Raw genomic sequence first — 14075 nt, 5'->3', positions numbered from 1 at the left:
GAAGGCACGATGGTCATGAACGCTGAGCTGTAGTCAGTTAATAGCATTCTCACGTAGGTGTTCCTTTTGTCCAGGTGGAAAAGGGCAGTGTGGAGTGCAATAGAGATTGCATCATCTGTGGATTTGTTGGGGCGGTATGCAAATTGGAGTGGATCTAGGGTTTCTAGGATAATGGTATTGATGTGAGAGATGACCAGCCTTTCAAAGTAAATAATGGCAACTTTTAAAATAGTAAATAATGGCTACTTTTAAAATAGTAAATAATGGCTACTTCTCAGAAAGTATTACACTGTCAAGAGGAGTAAAACAAGGTAGTCCACTATCGGCATATCTATTTATTATGGCCATCGAAATGTTAGCTATTAAAATCAGATCCACCAATAATATCAAGGGCCTGGAAAACCAGGGCTTAAAAACAAACGTCTTCGTACACTGATGATTCATGTTTTCTTTTATTAATCCACAACTTGGTTCCCTCCACAGCCTCAGATGATCTAGATACTTTTTCTAACCTCTCTGGACTTCAACCAAATTATGATAAGTGAACTATATTACGCATTGGCTCACAAAAAAATATTTTTACATTACCGTGTAGTTTAACCAATAAACTAGTCTGACGGTGAAGTGGACATACTCGGTATTCATATCCCGAAAGAAAGAAATCATCTCACTACAATACATTTTAATAGAAAGTTGGCAAAAATAAACAGGATCTTGCTACCGTGGAAAGGAAAATACCTGTCTATTTGTGGAAAAAAATCACCCTGATTAACTCTTTAGTCATATCCCAGTTTACCTTTGCTTATGGCCTAGCCTAGATGTAGCAAATTATTTTTTAAATGATATAAGCAAAAAATAATACAATATTTTATTTGGAATGGCAAGCCAGAAAATTAAACGGGCCAATCCATATAATGAATATGAATTCGGAGTGCAGAAACTAAATATTAAAGTATTAGACCTCTCACTAAAGGCTTTAGTTATACAAAAGTTATTCTTAAATCCAAACTGGTTCTCTAGCAGATTAGTAAGAATGTCTGCTATGGGCGGTAACAATACCATGCTCTTTTTGACCAGACAGCATCAGATAGATGTGCTACACCTACAGAGAAAGAGGGGCGCTGTTTCGCTCGCTCGATGCTTTCTCCGGTGAGATACATTCAGGCTCTTGTGAATTGAAGTAAATTTATGAAATACAGAGAAACAAAAGACATTATTTTGTCTGTTGTTTAATTTTTTTCTAGGTAAAGTTTTTGAGGAAGCCTGGCTTCCCTTGGCATCCATGAATACACGCCACTGTTAGGACATGAATGTTACCTGGGCTAGTTGAAATCGTGGTATGCTGGCCATTGCCCAAAATCCTTATGTTCCATCCCTTCATGTCAGTGTCTTTCAGACAATCCCCCTATCAATGTTGGTCCTCCTCAGTGACCCCACAGCTAATGGTTTTAACTTTCCTCTTTAGAATTAGAATCAGATGTACAGTTGTATAGCTCATGGCTGCTTTGAGCAAAACATGTACAGTACCAGTAAAAAGTTTGGACACACCTACTCATTCCAGGGTTTTCATTTATTTGTACTATTTTCTACATTGCAGAATAATAGAGAAAACACATATGGAATCATGTAGGAATCTAAAAAGTGTTAAACAAATCAAAATATATTTTAGATTTTCCAAAGTAAAGTTTTTATTGCCTTGAGTACAGCTTTGCACACCCTTGACATTCTCTCAACCAGCTTCACCTGGAATGCATTTTTAACAGTCTTGAAGGAGTTCCCACCTATGCTGAGCACTTGTTGGCTACTTTCCCTTCACTCTGCGGTCCAACTCATCCTAAACCATCTCAATTGGGTTGAGATTGGGTGATTGTGGAGGCCAGGTAATCTGATGCAGTACTCCATCACTCTCCTTCTTGGTAAAATAGCCCTTACACTGCCTGAGGTGTGTTGGGTCATTGCCCTGTTGAAAAACAAATTATAGTCCCACTAAGCGCAAACCAGATGGGATGGTGTGTCACTGCAGAATGCTGTGGTAGCCATGCTGGTTAAGTGTGTCTTGAATCACTGACGGTGTCACCAGCAAAGCAACATCACACCTTCTCCTCCATGCTTCACGGTGGGAACCACAGATGTGGATATCATCCGTTCAACTACTCTGCGTCTCACAAAGACACGGCAGTTGGAACCAATAATCTCACATTTGGACAGATTTCCCCCAGTCTAATATCCATTGCTCGTGTTTCTTGTCCCAGGCAAGTCTCTTCTTCTTATTGGTGTCCTTTAGTAGTGGTTTCTTTGCAGCAATTCGACCAAGAAGGCCTGATTCATGCATTCTACTCTGAACAGTTGATGTTGAGATGTGTCTGTTCTTTGAACTCTATGAAGCATTTATTTGGGCTGCAATTTCTGAGGCTGGTGATTCTAATGAACTTCTCCTCTGCAGCAGAGGTAACTCTGGGTCTTCCTTTCTTGTGGTGGTCCACATGAGAGCCAGTTTCATCATAGCGATTGATGGTTTTTCTGACTGCACTTGAAGAAACTTTCAAAGTTCTTGAAATTTTACAGATTGACTGACCCATAATATGGACTTGGTGTTTTACCAAATAGGGCTGTCTTCTGCTTACTACCCCTACCTTGTCACAACACAACTGATTGACTCAAACGCATTAAGAAGGAAAGAAATTCCTCAAATTAACTTTTAACAAGGCACACCTGTTTATTGAAACGCTTTCCAGGTAACTAACTACCTCATGAAGCTTGTTTTGAGAATGCCTTGATGACAGCTTTGCACACTCTTGGCAAAGGGTGGCTACTTTGAAGAATCTCAGATATAAAATATATTTGGTTTTGTTTAACACTTGTTTGATGACTACATGATTCCCATATGTGTTATTTCATAGTTTTGATGTCTTCACTATTATTCTACAATGTAGAAAATAGTAAAAATAATGAACAACCCTTGAATGAGTAGGTGCGTCCAAACTTTAGACTGGTACTGTATGTAATATAACATATTCTGGGAGCCTAGTGTGTGTATGAACTATATATTTTGGACCATTGGCTTCCCTGAAAAGAGGTACTGGCAGGAGGAGCAATATGGGCCTGTCAGAGGTCGTCACGCTGGATGAGGATGGTGATGGAGGCTTTTGTGGTCTACACAATGAAGAAGCAGGTGTCCATTCCAGTGATGTGAAGCTGGCCTTGGACCTGGTGCCAGTAAGGATGGTCTTCACGGATGCGGTAAGACCATCCCTCCTTGATATAGATATCCTTCATCTTCAATGACTCTTCAATGGTAAAGTCCCTTGCACCATAGGGACACTTGACCTCCCCCACTGCTGTGGTTCCCACCAGACCATCTGGTGAGGCACCCAGGATCCCAGGATCCCAGACACTGTGACCCAAAGCCCTGACTCTTGTACATCCATTCCTGTAGCTATTTTGATGTCCTCCTCTTCGTTATCTGTGCCCCACTTTACATCCAACGACTGTGATCTGAGGACCCTTTTTAGCAGCACCACGGAGTAACGTGCTTGGCCCTAACTACTGCTCCATAATTGCCTACCATCAACCTCCCTCTCCTCATGGTGTGCCATTTGGGGTTGGTGCATTGTCCAACTATTGCCTGCCGTATATCCTCCTAGTCCTCCACAGACACCGCCATTCCAGCCAGGATGCTTGCATGCCCTAGCTGCCCGTGTTTTTTAACAATGTCTGGTACAGATAGGGATGACAAGGAGGATTGCGTTTGTTCTGGCTCAGGTTCAAGGAGACATGTCATTCCACTGAACCTGCCCAGAGACGGTTCCTTAGCCACTATAGATCCTCCTCTGTGGGCTCTCGGGACAGAAGGTTGTATTCTTCAACCGGGGACAGGTCCTCCACTGATTGCACCAGATTGGGCATGGCTGGCTTCCTCAACTCACATTCCACATCCATATGGCCAATATTGTGAACCGTCAAAATAGGCTGCATGGCTACACGTATGAGCTCCACAGAGGCATTCCCATGCGGTAGAGAGAATCCCCTGGTCACCTATAGAGACCTGCCAAGAGGATGTTACGTGCCAAATGTCAATATTATTCGCCAAAGTGCAATCATTGGACAATAAATTAGATGAGGTACGATCATGAATATCCTACCAACGGGACATCAAAAACTGTAATATCTTATGTTTCACGGAATGGTGGCTGAATGATGACATGGAGATTCAGCTTGCGGGAGATTCAGCTAGCGGGATATACACTGCACCGGCAAGAAGTAGAGTATCTTGTGATAAATTGCAGACCACACTATTTGCCTTCTCAGCTATACTTTTCGTGGCTGTTTATTTACCACCACAGACGGATGCTGGCACTAAGACCGCACTCAGTCAGCTGTATAAGGAAATAAGCAAACAGGAAACCTCTCACCCAGAGGCGGCGCTCCTAGTGGCCAGAGACTTTAATGCAGGGAAACTTAAAATCAGTTCTACTTAATTTCTATCAACATGTTAAATGTGCAACCAGAGGGAAAATCATTCTAGATCACCTGTACTCCACAAACAGAGATACGTACAAAGCTCTTGCTCACCCTCCATTTGGTAAATCCGACCACAATTCTATCCTCCTGATAAGTAAAAATTAAAGCAGGAAGCACCAGCGACTCGGTCTATAAAAAAGTAGTCAGATGAAGCAGATGCTAAACTACAGGACTGTTTTGCTATCACAGACTGGAACATGTTCTGGGATTCTGCCGATGGCATTGAGGAGTACACCACATCAGTCACTGGCATTATCAATAAGTGCATCGAGGACCGTCCTCCCAGTGACTGTACATACATGCCCCAACCAGAAGCCATGGATTACATGCAACATTCGCACTGTGCTAAAGGGTAGAGTGCCACTTTCAAGGAGCGGGACCCAGAAGCTTATAAGAAATCCTGCTATGCCCTCCGATGAACCATCAAACAGGCAAAGCGTCAATACAGGGCTAAGATTGAATCGTACTACCCCGGCACTGACGCTCGTCTTATGTGGCAGGGCTTGCAAACTATTACAGACTACAAAGTGAAGCACAGCCAAGAGCTGCCCAGTGACACGAGGTTACCAGACAAGCTAATCACTTCAATGCTCGCTTCGAGGCAAGCAACACTGAGGCATGCATGAGAGGTTCAGCTGTTCCGGATGACTGTGTCATCACGCTCTCCGTAGCCGACGTGAGTAAGACCTTTAAACAGGTCAACATTCACAAGGCTGCGGGGCCAGACGGATTACCAGGAGGTGTGCTCTGGGCATGTGCTGACCAATTGGTAGGTGTCTTCACTGACATTTTCAACATGGCCCTGATTGAGTCTGTAATACCAACATGTTTCAAGCAGACCACCATAGTCCCTGTGCCCAAGAACACAAAGGCCATCTGCCTAAATGACTACAGACCCGTAGCACTCACGCCCGTAGCCATGAAGTGCTTTGAAAGGCTGGTAATGGTTCACATCAACACCATTATCCCAGAAACCCTAGACCCACTCCAATTTGCATACCGCCCAAACAGATCCACATATGATGGAATCTCTATTGCACTCCACACTGCCCTTTCCCACCTGGACAAAAGGAACACCTACGTGAGAATGCTATTCATTGACTACAGGTCAGCGTTCAACACCATAGTACCCTCAAAGCTCATCGCTAAGGATCCTGGGACTAAACACCTCCCTCTGCAATTTGATCTTGGACTTCCTGACGGGTCGCCCAAAGGTGGTGAGGGTAGGTAGCAACACATCTGCCACGCTGATTCTCAACACTGGAGCCCCTCAGGGGTGCGTGCTCAGTCCCCTCCTGTACTCCCTGTTCACCCACGGCTGCATAGCCAGGCACGACTCCAACACCATCATTAAGTTTGCAGACGACACGACAGTGGTAGGCCTGATCACCGACAATTACAAGACAGCCTATAGGGAGGAGGTCAGAGACTTGGCCCGGGTGGTGCCAGAATAACAACCTATCCCTCAACGTAACCAAGACTAAGGAGATGATTGTGGACTACAGGAAAAGGAGGACCGAGCACGCCCCCATTCTCATCGACAGGGCTGTAGTGGAACAGGTTGAGAACTTCAAGTTCCTTGGTGTCCACATCACCAACAAACTATCATGGTCCAAACACACCAAGACAGTTGTGAAGAGGGCATGACAAAGCCTATTCCCCCTCAGGAAACTAAAAAGATTTGGCATGGGTCCTCAGATCCTCAAAAGGTTCTGCAGCTGCAACATCGAGAGCATCACCGCCTGGTACGGCAACTGCTCAGCCTCTGACCGCAAGGCACTACAGAGGGTAGTGCATACGGCCCAGTACATCACTGGGGCTAAGCTGCCTGCTATCCAGGACCTCTACAGAGGAAGGCCCTAAAAATTGTCAAAGACCCCAGTCACCCCAGTCAGACTGTTCTCTCTACTACCGCATGGCAAGCGGTACCGGAGTGCCAAGTCTAGGACAAAATGGCTTCTCAACAGTTTTTACCCCCAAGCCATAAGACTCCTAAACAGGTAATCAAATGGCTACCCGGACTATTTTTATTGTGTGCCTCCCCCTCCAACCCCTCTTTTACGCTGCTGCTACTCTCTGTTTATCATATATGCATAGTCACTTTAACTATACATTCATGTACATACTATCTCAATTAGCCCGACCAACCAGTGCCACCGCACATTGGCTAACCGGGCTATTTGCATTGTGTCCCGTCACCCCCTCTTTTACGCTACTGCTACTCTCTGTTCATCATATATGCATAGTCACTTTAACCATATCTACATGTACATACTACCTCAATCAGCCCGACAAACCGGTGCCTGTATATAGCCTCACTACTGTTATAGCCTCTTTACTATTATTTTTCACTGTTGTTTTAATTTCTCTACTTACCTATTGGTCACCTAGTACCTTTATTTTTTATTTTAATAAATTGCACTGATGGTTAGAGCCTGTAAGTAAGCATTTCACTGTAAGGTCTACCTACACCTGTTGTATTCAGCGCACGTGACAAATAAACTTTGATTTGATGACAGCTGTAGAATATTTAATGAACTGTAATTTTCAGGAGGACAAGTGCAGTTTTTCCCATAAACTTTTAATTGATATCTTGGGATTTTATCACTTGACATAACAGTCATATAGTGGGAAGGATCCTATAAATTAAGACTGTGTGAATGCATGTACCACTCTGAATAAAGAAATGCTGTGCCTTTTAAGATCTGTCACTGGTCATGCATCTACAATACTGGCTGAATGTCTAAACAAAGTCAATTCTGAATTTCAATAGATTTTTAGATTAATTCTCATCAATGACAACATTGTAGAACTGAGTTATCACACATCTACATCTGGTATCTGGGGAATCTGATCTATTGCTCTGCTAACTAGCTGCTAACTAGCTAGCTAAGACAGAGAAAGAGGATGGAAGAAGTTAAACACTATTCAATTCATTTCAATACAGCACATGGATTCATCATGGATTGGGCACAGGTCTTTGATCGCACTGGTGAATGGCAGCTGACAGTGTCGGCTAGAGATGACCTACGGGAGCTTCCTGCAGAAATTTGTAGTCTTGCTGAGGTCTTCTCTGTTGCTAATTAGCAAAAAAAAAAATAAGAGCAAATTGAGGTGAATATATTGATAAAACTCACCTTGTCTGAGAGAGAATTACACAGTTATCAAAACGTCATGCCAAGGTAAGCCTTGGTTTGTTAAATTCACTATGTGAAAAATGAATGGTGGAAAGACGATTGGAACCATTTCTGTGCTTGACCGCTAGGTTTTATGGGTATTATGAAGTGTCCGCTTTAATGGCGAGAAGGTGTAGAAAACAGGGAAAATATATGTGTACTTTATTCATGAAACACCATTGTCAACCCCCATTTTCGTATTTGGATGTTGCACACTGCGTTCAGGCAAGGCTACTATCCAATCAAATCCACATTGACATTATCCCACCCCTAGTTATCCACAATTGGCTCAAAAACTCATTTCCAGCAATATTGCCCCTGTATGTCTGTGTGGTGAGCACGTTTGTCTATCATTCATTCACTTTGTGTAGCCAGTTAGCGATTATGGCTGCAGTCCAAATTCAAAGTAGACATCCCTTCTCTCTAAACTCTCAGCCCTAGACTGACGATTTACACCGTCACATCCGAGTGTACCTTAAATGTCTCTTGCCCAAGTGAGGAAGAAATTGAACATTTCTTGAAATTGAGCTTTGGCAGCGATTAAAGACTCAAGTCTTCTTGGATATGACGCTAGAAGCTTGACACACCTGTATTTGGGGAGTTTCTCCCATTCTTCTCTACAGATCCTCTCAAGCCCTGTCAGGTTGGATGAGGAGCGTCGCTGCACAGCTATTATCAGGTCTCTCCAGAGATGTTCGATCGGTTCATGTCCGGGCTATGGCTGGGCCACTCAACTCCTTTGTTGTCTTGGCTATGTGCTTAGGGTCGTTGTCCTATTGGATGGTAAACCTTCGCCCCAGTCTGAGGTCCTGAGCCCTCTGGAGCAGGTATTCATCAAGGATGTCTCTGTACTTTGCTCCATTCATCTTTCCCTCAAACCTGACAGGTCTCCCACTCCCATCACCGTAGGGATGGTGCCAGGTTTCCTCCAGACGTGACGCTTGGCATTCAGGCCAAAGAGTTCAATCTTTGTTTCATCGGACCAGAGAATCTTGTCTCCTAGGGACGGTATGAAAGAGCCCTAATAAGTCAGTGACTCAGCCCCTGTAATAGGGTTAGAGGCAGAGAATCCCAGTGGAAAGAGGGGAACCGGCCAGGCAGGGCGGTTCGTTGCTCCAGAGCCTTTCCGTTCACCTTCACACTCCTGGGCCAGACTACACTCAATCATATGACCCACTGAAGAGATGAGTCTTCAGTAAAGACTTAAAGGTTGAGACCGAGTCTGAGTCTCTCAACTGGGTAGGCAGACCATTCCATAAAAATGGACCTCTATAGGAGAAAGCCCTGCCTCCAGCTGTTTGCTTAGAAATTCTAGGGACAATTAGGAGGCCTGTGTCTTGTGACCGTAGCGTACGTGTAGGTATGTACGGCAGGACCAAATCAGAGAGATAGGTAGGATCAAGCCCATGTAATGCTTTGTAGGTTAGCAGTAAAACCTTTAAATCAGCCCTTGCCTTGACAGGAAGCCAGTGTAGGAAGGCTAGCACCGGAAAAAAATTGGTTCTAGTCAGGATTCTAGCAGCCGTATTTAGCACTAACTGAAGTTTATTTAGTGCTTTATCCGGGTAGCCGGAAAGTAGAGCATTGCAGTAGTCTAAGCTAGAAGTGACAAAAGCATGGATACATTTTTCTGCATCATTTTTGGACAGAAAGTTTCTGATTTTTGCAATGTTACGTAGATGGAAAAAAGCTGTTCTTGAAACAGTCTTGATATGTTCTTCAAAAGAGAGATCGGGGTCCAGAGTAACGACGAGGTCCTTCACAGTTTTATTTGAGACTGTAAAACCATTAAGATTAATTGTCAGATTCAACAGAAGATCTCTTTGTTTCTTGGGACCTAGAACAAGCATCTCTGTTTAGTCCGAGTTTAAAAGTAGAACGTTTGCAGCCATCCACTTCCTTATGTCTGAAACACATGCTTCTAGCGAGGGCAATTTTGGGGCTTCACCATGTTTCATTGAAATGTACAGCTGTGTGTCATCTGTGTGTACAGCTGTGTGCCAACTCCCCACCAACTACCGGCTCTCACCCTAATTTTATGTTTCCCTCCTCAGGCCGGTGGTTCCTGGTGCCCTTGCTGATGCCTTCCCTCACGACATCCCTCCGCCTCCCCTGGACATTGATGGGTCCCCTGCCTATGCCGTCAGGAGTGGAGGAGTGCTGTTGGGTTCCAGCGGCCGACATCCTGGACCCCAACATTGGCCTGGATTTCCATCTCCGCCGTCCAGACCGGCCCGCTCCTCGCCCTCGTCGCCGTCCTCCTGACCGGTGTCATCCTGCGGCTGGAGCCGCGCATCGTGGTGGAGTAGTGTCACACCTACTCCAGTTCCCTCTCTCCAGCGCTGGACTTCGCTGGTCTACTAACCACCGGTCTACTAACCACCAGTCCTGGCAACCCACATTATGCACAGCTGGCAACAATCATTACGCACACTTGCTCCCCATCATTATGCACACCTGGACTTCATCATTTCCTTGATTACCTCCCCTTAATTTAGCCCTCGGTAGCCTCAGTCTTCAGGCAGTATTGGTTTAATTTACGCTCAGTACGCTACTCCTGTTTTGTTTATCTTCCTATTATTAAACTCACCTGCTTCTTGACTCCCTGCATATACGTCACAAATGTGTTGCCATCCCTACTGCTTCTGATCTGGCGGACTCACTAAACACAAATACTGTGTTTGTAAATGATGTCCGAGTGTTGGAGTGTGCCCCTGTCTGTCCATAAAAATAAAAGGAAATCGTGCAGTCTGGTTTGCTTAATATAAGGAATTTGATGTATAGCATTTTAGATTTTTATTTAGTCACATGCACAGGGTTGCAGGTGTAGTTGCAGTGTACATTTAAATATGTGAGCTCCAACAGTGAAGGTGTTAACTTTTAATTACAGTGGTGGAAAACATACTCAATTGTCAAACTTGAGTAAAAGCTAAGTACATTTAAAACCAGATACTTTTAATCAAGTAGCGTTTTACTGCGACTTTAACTGGTCATTTTCTATTAAGGTATCGTTACTTTTACTCAAGTATGACAATTGAGTACTTTTTCCACCACTGTTCATTTTTATCAATCAGGTGGGCTTTTGTTTGGCAAACTCTGTCATGATATATGCAGCTGCCAAAACATTACCAGACCATCACATTCCTCTCTCGCAAAATGCTCTATTAAAGGGGTATTACACTCATAAATGTGTTTCGTTTTTTTGCCCTAAAAAAAAGTATTCTGCTGTGATTTAATCATTGAAATGTGTTTATCTATGAATCATTGTAATTTTGAAAGTGACATTATTTTTGAAGTGCCTGTACTCAGCTCCTTGGTTATGCTTGAATTCTGGCATGGGCATAGCTAGTGATGAGGCCAGGGAAGTTGAAAGGGCTGAGGTGCCCTCTTGTGGAGAAAATGTATATCAAGAGAATTCAACTTCTCACACAGTACAAAAAGTAGTTATGTATGGAAGTGATTGTTCTTTCAAATGTACAATGACCTATGGACAGATAACTTCCAATCTTGATCTTAATGTTTGTGTGTGTGTTACTTTTTAAATAATTACATACCACCGAAACTGAATTAATTAAAACATGAGAGTAAGACATTCAGCATTTTAATTTTCACCTTGGTACAGCATGTCTGAAGATTTGAACAAGAATGTCCTCTCTAATGAGAGGAAGAGTTGCTGGTACCTCATGTTCCTCCATCAACCAACATAAGCCCCCACCTCATAATTGTTATTATTATCAACCTTGATAATCCTCTTAATGACATTTAGCCACACTGAACTGAGTGTAAAATGATCCACACACAGAGCAGAATGCTCTACTGGTCACTCTGAGAACTGAGGGGAAATATAGCAGAAACACCTATGTTTCACCCAAGTGTGAATGAGCCGCTGACGACTGGTCTCCACAAAAGTGTGTATGATCCATATTAAATGCATATGCACCACTAAAATGCCTCTTTTCACAATGTGCTCCAGTGCAGTATTGCCTCGACCAAAGTGCAAATACAGTAATACATTCCAATGTCCCACATTCATTTGGCCTTATCTTACAAGACATCCACAACTTTGCAAGCCAAATCTATGAGCCCTGGGAGAGGACTAAGTGGGATGTAAGCAGGGAGTTGGGCCTACTGCAATATTCCTGATGGACAATAGAGTGTAGTATATCAACACACTATGAAATATTCAATATAAAAATAGGCTTATATTATTGACAAACTAACTCAGTTGTGCACTTTGGATATGTGTTTTAGATGTACTACAGTTTCCAGCAGACCTACCAGTTTAATACTATTTGATTGCTCTTGATAACTGCATGCTCAGGTTTAGTGCACGCTGTCATGACAGTTATATCCTATGGACATTTTCTCAGATAGAGGTTGACTGCAGTATTTCCACTGGGGCCAGAACATAGAGAATGATAGAGGCCTCTACCGGCTAAAAGGCTGTTTGAGGGCTTCCACCATTTTACTACAGTCAACTGAGTGGGACTTCCAACTTCATTGGCTGATCCCTCCTGATGACCTGGTTGGATTCATGTTCCACCGGGTCATCAGGAGGGATCAGCTAATCAGGAAGAAGAAAATGTTGACACTCCAGATACTCAGCTAGTCTCAAGAAGATCAGTTTTATTGCTTCATTAATAAGGACAACAGTTTTCAGCTGTGCTAACATAATTGCAAAAGGGTTTTATAATGGTCAATTAGCCTTTTAAAATGATCAACTTGGATTAGCTAACACAATGTGCTATTGGAACACAGGAGTGATGGTTGCTGATAATGGGCCTCTGTACGTCTATGTAGATATTCCATTTAAAAAATCTGCCGTTTCCAGCTACAATAGTCATTTACAAAATTAACAATGTCTACACTGTATTTCTGATAAATTTTATGTTATTTTTTTATGAACAAAAAAAAGTGCTTTCTTTCAAAAACAATGACATTTCTAAGTGACCCCAAACTTTTGAACGGTAGTGTAGGTAATGCATTGATCTACCATGAAACTTCAATTAACTCTCAAATAGGCACCTGTCCCTTTTAATAGCCGGGCAAAGGCATGTATTTCAGCAAATAAACACTTGTTTCAAATAAATGGATAGTTTACAAGGTTAACATGGACACAGCTCTGATATTCCCAAAGTCATGTGCATGCAAAATATATGTTTTATTCTGTCATCGTTGCTATCCATGGCACCACCAAAAAGAAAACAGGACATCACCGACCGGTACCGCTCTCCATGGTGCTGAAGTGCAAAATCGGAGGTATTTGATTGACAGCCTAATCTTTGCAAGTCTGGTCTGCAATGGATGTGTTATTCTAATGTTTATACTGATCACAAACAGCATGGTAGTCTTTTCAACATTTTATTGAGAAATAGCTGAATGTGCGGGGGTACAGGTTAGTCGAGGTAATTTGTACATGTAGGTAGAGGTAAAGTGGGGGTACAGTGACTATACATAGATAATAAACAGCGAGTAGCAGCAGTGTCAAAACAAAGGGAGGGGATGGTCAATGAAAATAGTCCGGGTGGCCATTGATTCATTGTTCAGCAGTCTTATGGCTTGGGGATAGAAGCTGTTAAGGAGCCTTTTGGACGAAGACTTGGCGCTCCAGGTACCGCTTGTCGTATGGTAGGAAGGAGAACAGTCTATGGCCTGGGTGATTGGAGTCTTTGACCATTTTTTGTGCCTTCCTCTGACACCGCCTAGTATATAGGTCCTGGATGGCAGGAGGCTTGGCCCCAGTGATGTACTGGGCCGTACACATTACCCTCTGTAGAGCCTTACGGTCAGATGCCGAGCAATAGCCATACCAGGTGGTGATGCAACCAATGCTCTCAATGATGCAGCTGTAGAACTTTTTGAGGATATGGGGACCCCTGACAAGTATTTTTATTCTCCTGAGTGGGATAAGGGGTTGTTGTGCTCTCTTCACGACTGTCTTGGTGTTTTTGGACCATGATAGTTTGTTGGTGATGTGGACACCAAGGAACTTGAAACTCTTGACCCGCTCCACTACAGCCCCGTCGATGTGAATGGGGGCGTGTTCGGGCCTCCTTTTCCTGTAGTCCATGATCAGCTGTTTTGTCTTGCTCATGTTGAGGGAGAGGTTGTTGTCCTGGCACCACACTTCCAGGTCTCTGAACTCCTCCCAATAGGCTGTATCATTGTTGTCAGTGATCAGGCTACCACTGTTGTGTCTTCAGCAAACTTAATGATGGTGTTGGAGTTGTGCCTGGCCATGCAGTTGTGGGTGAACAGGGAGTACAGGAGGGGACTAAGCACGCACCCCTAAGGGGCCCCCGTGTTGAGAATCAGTGTGGCAGATGTGTTGTTACCTACCCTTACCACCTGGGGGCGTCCCTTAAGAAAGTCCAGGAT

This window comes from Oncorhynchus clarkii, chromosome 7, assembly GCF_045791955.1.
Source record: "Oncorhynchus clarkii lewisi isolate Uvic-CL-2024 chromosome 7, UVic_Ocla_1.0, whole genome shotgun sequence".
NCBI classification, from domain to species: domain Eukaryota; kingdom Metazoa; phylum Chordata; class Actinopteri; order Salmoniformes; family Salmonidae; genus Oncorhynchus; species Oncorhynchus clarkii.
The sequence above is the reverse complement of the archived record's forward strand: the minus strand, read 5'-3'. Positions refer to the sequence as shown.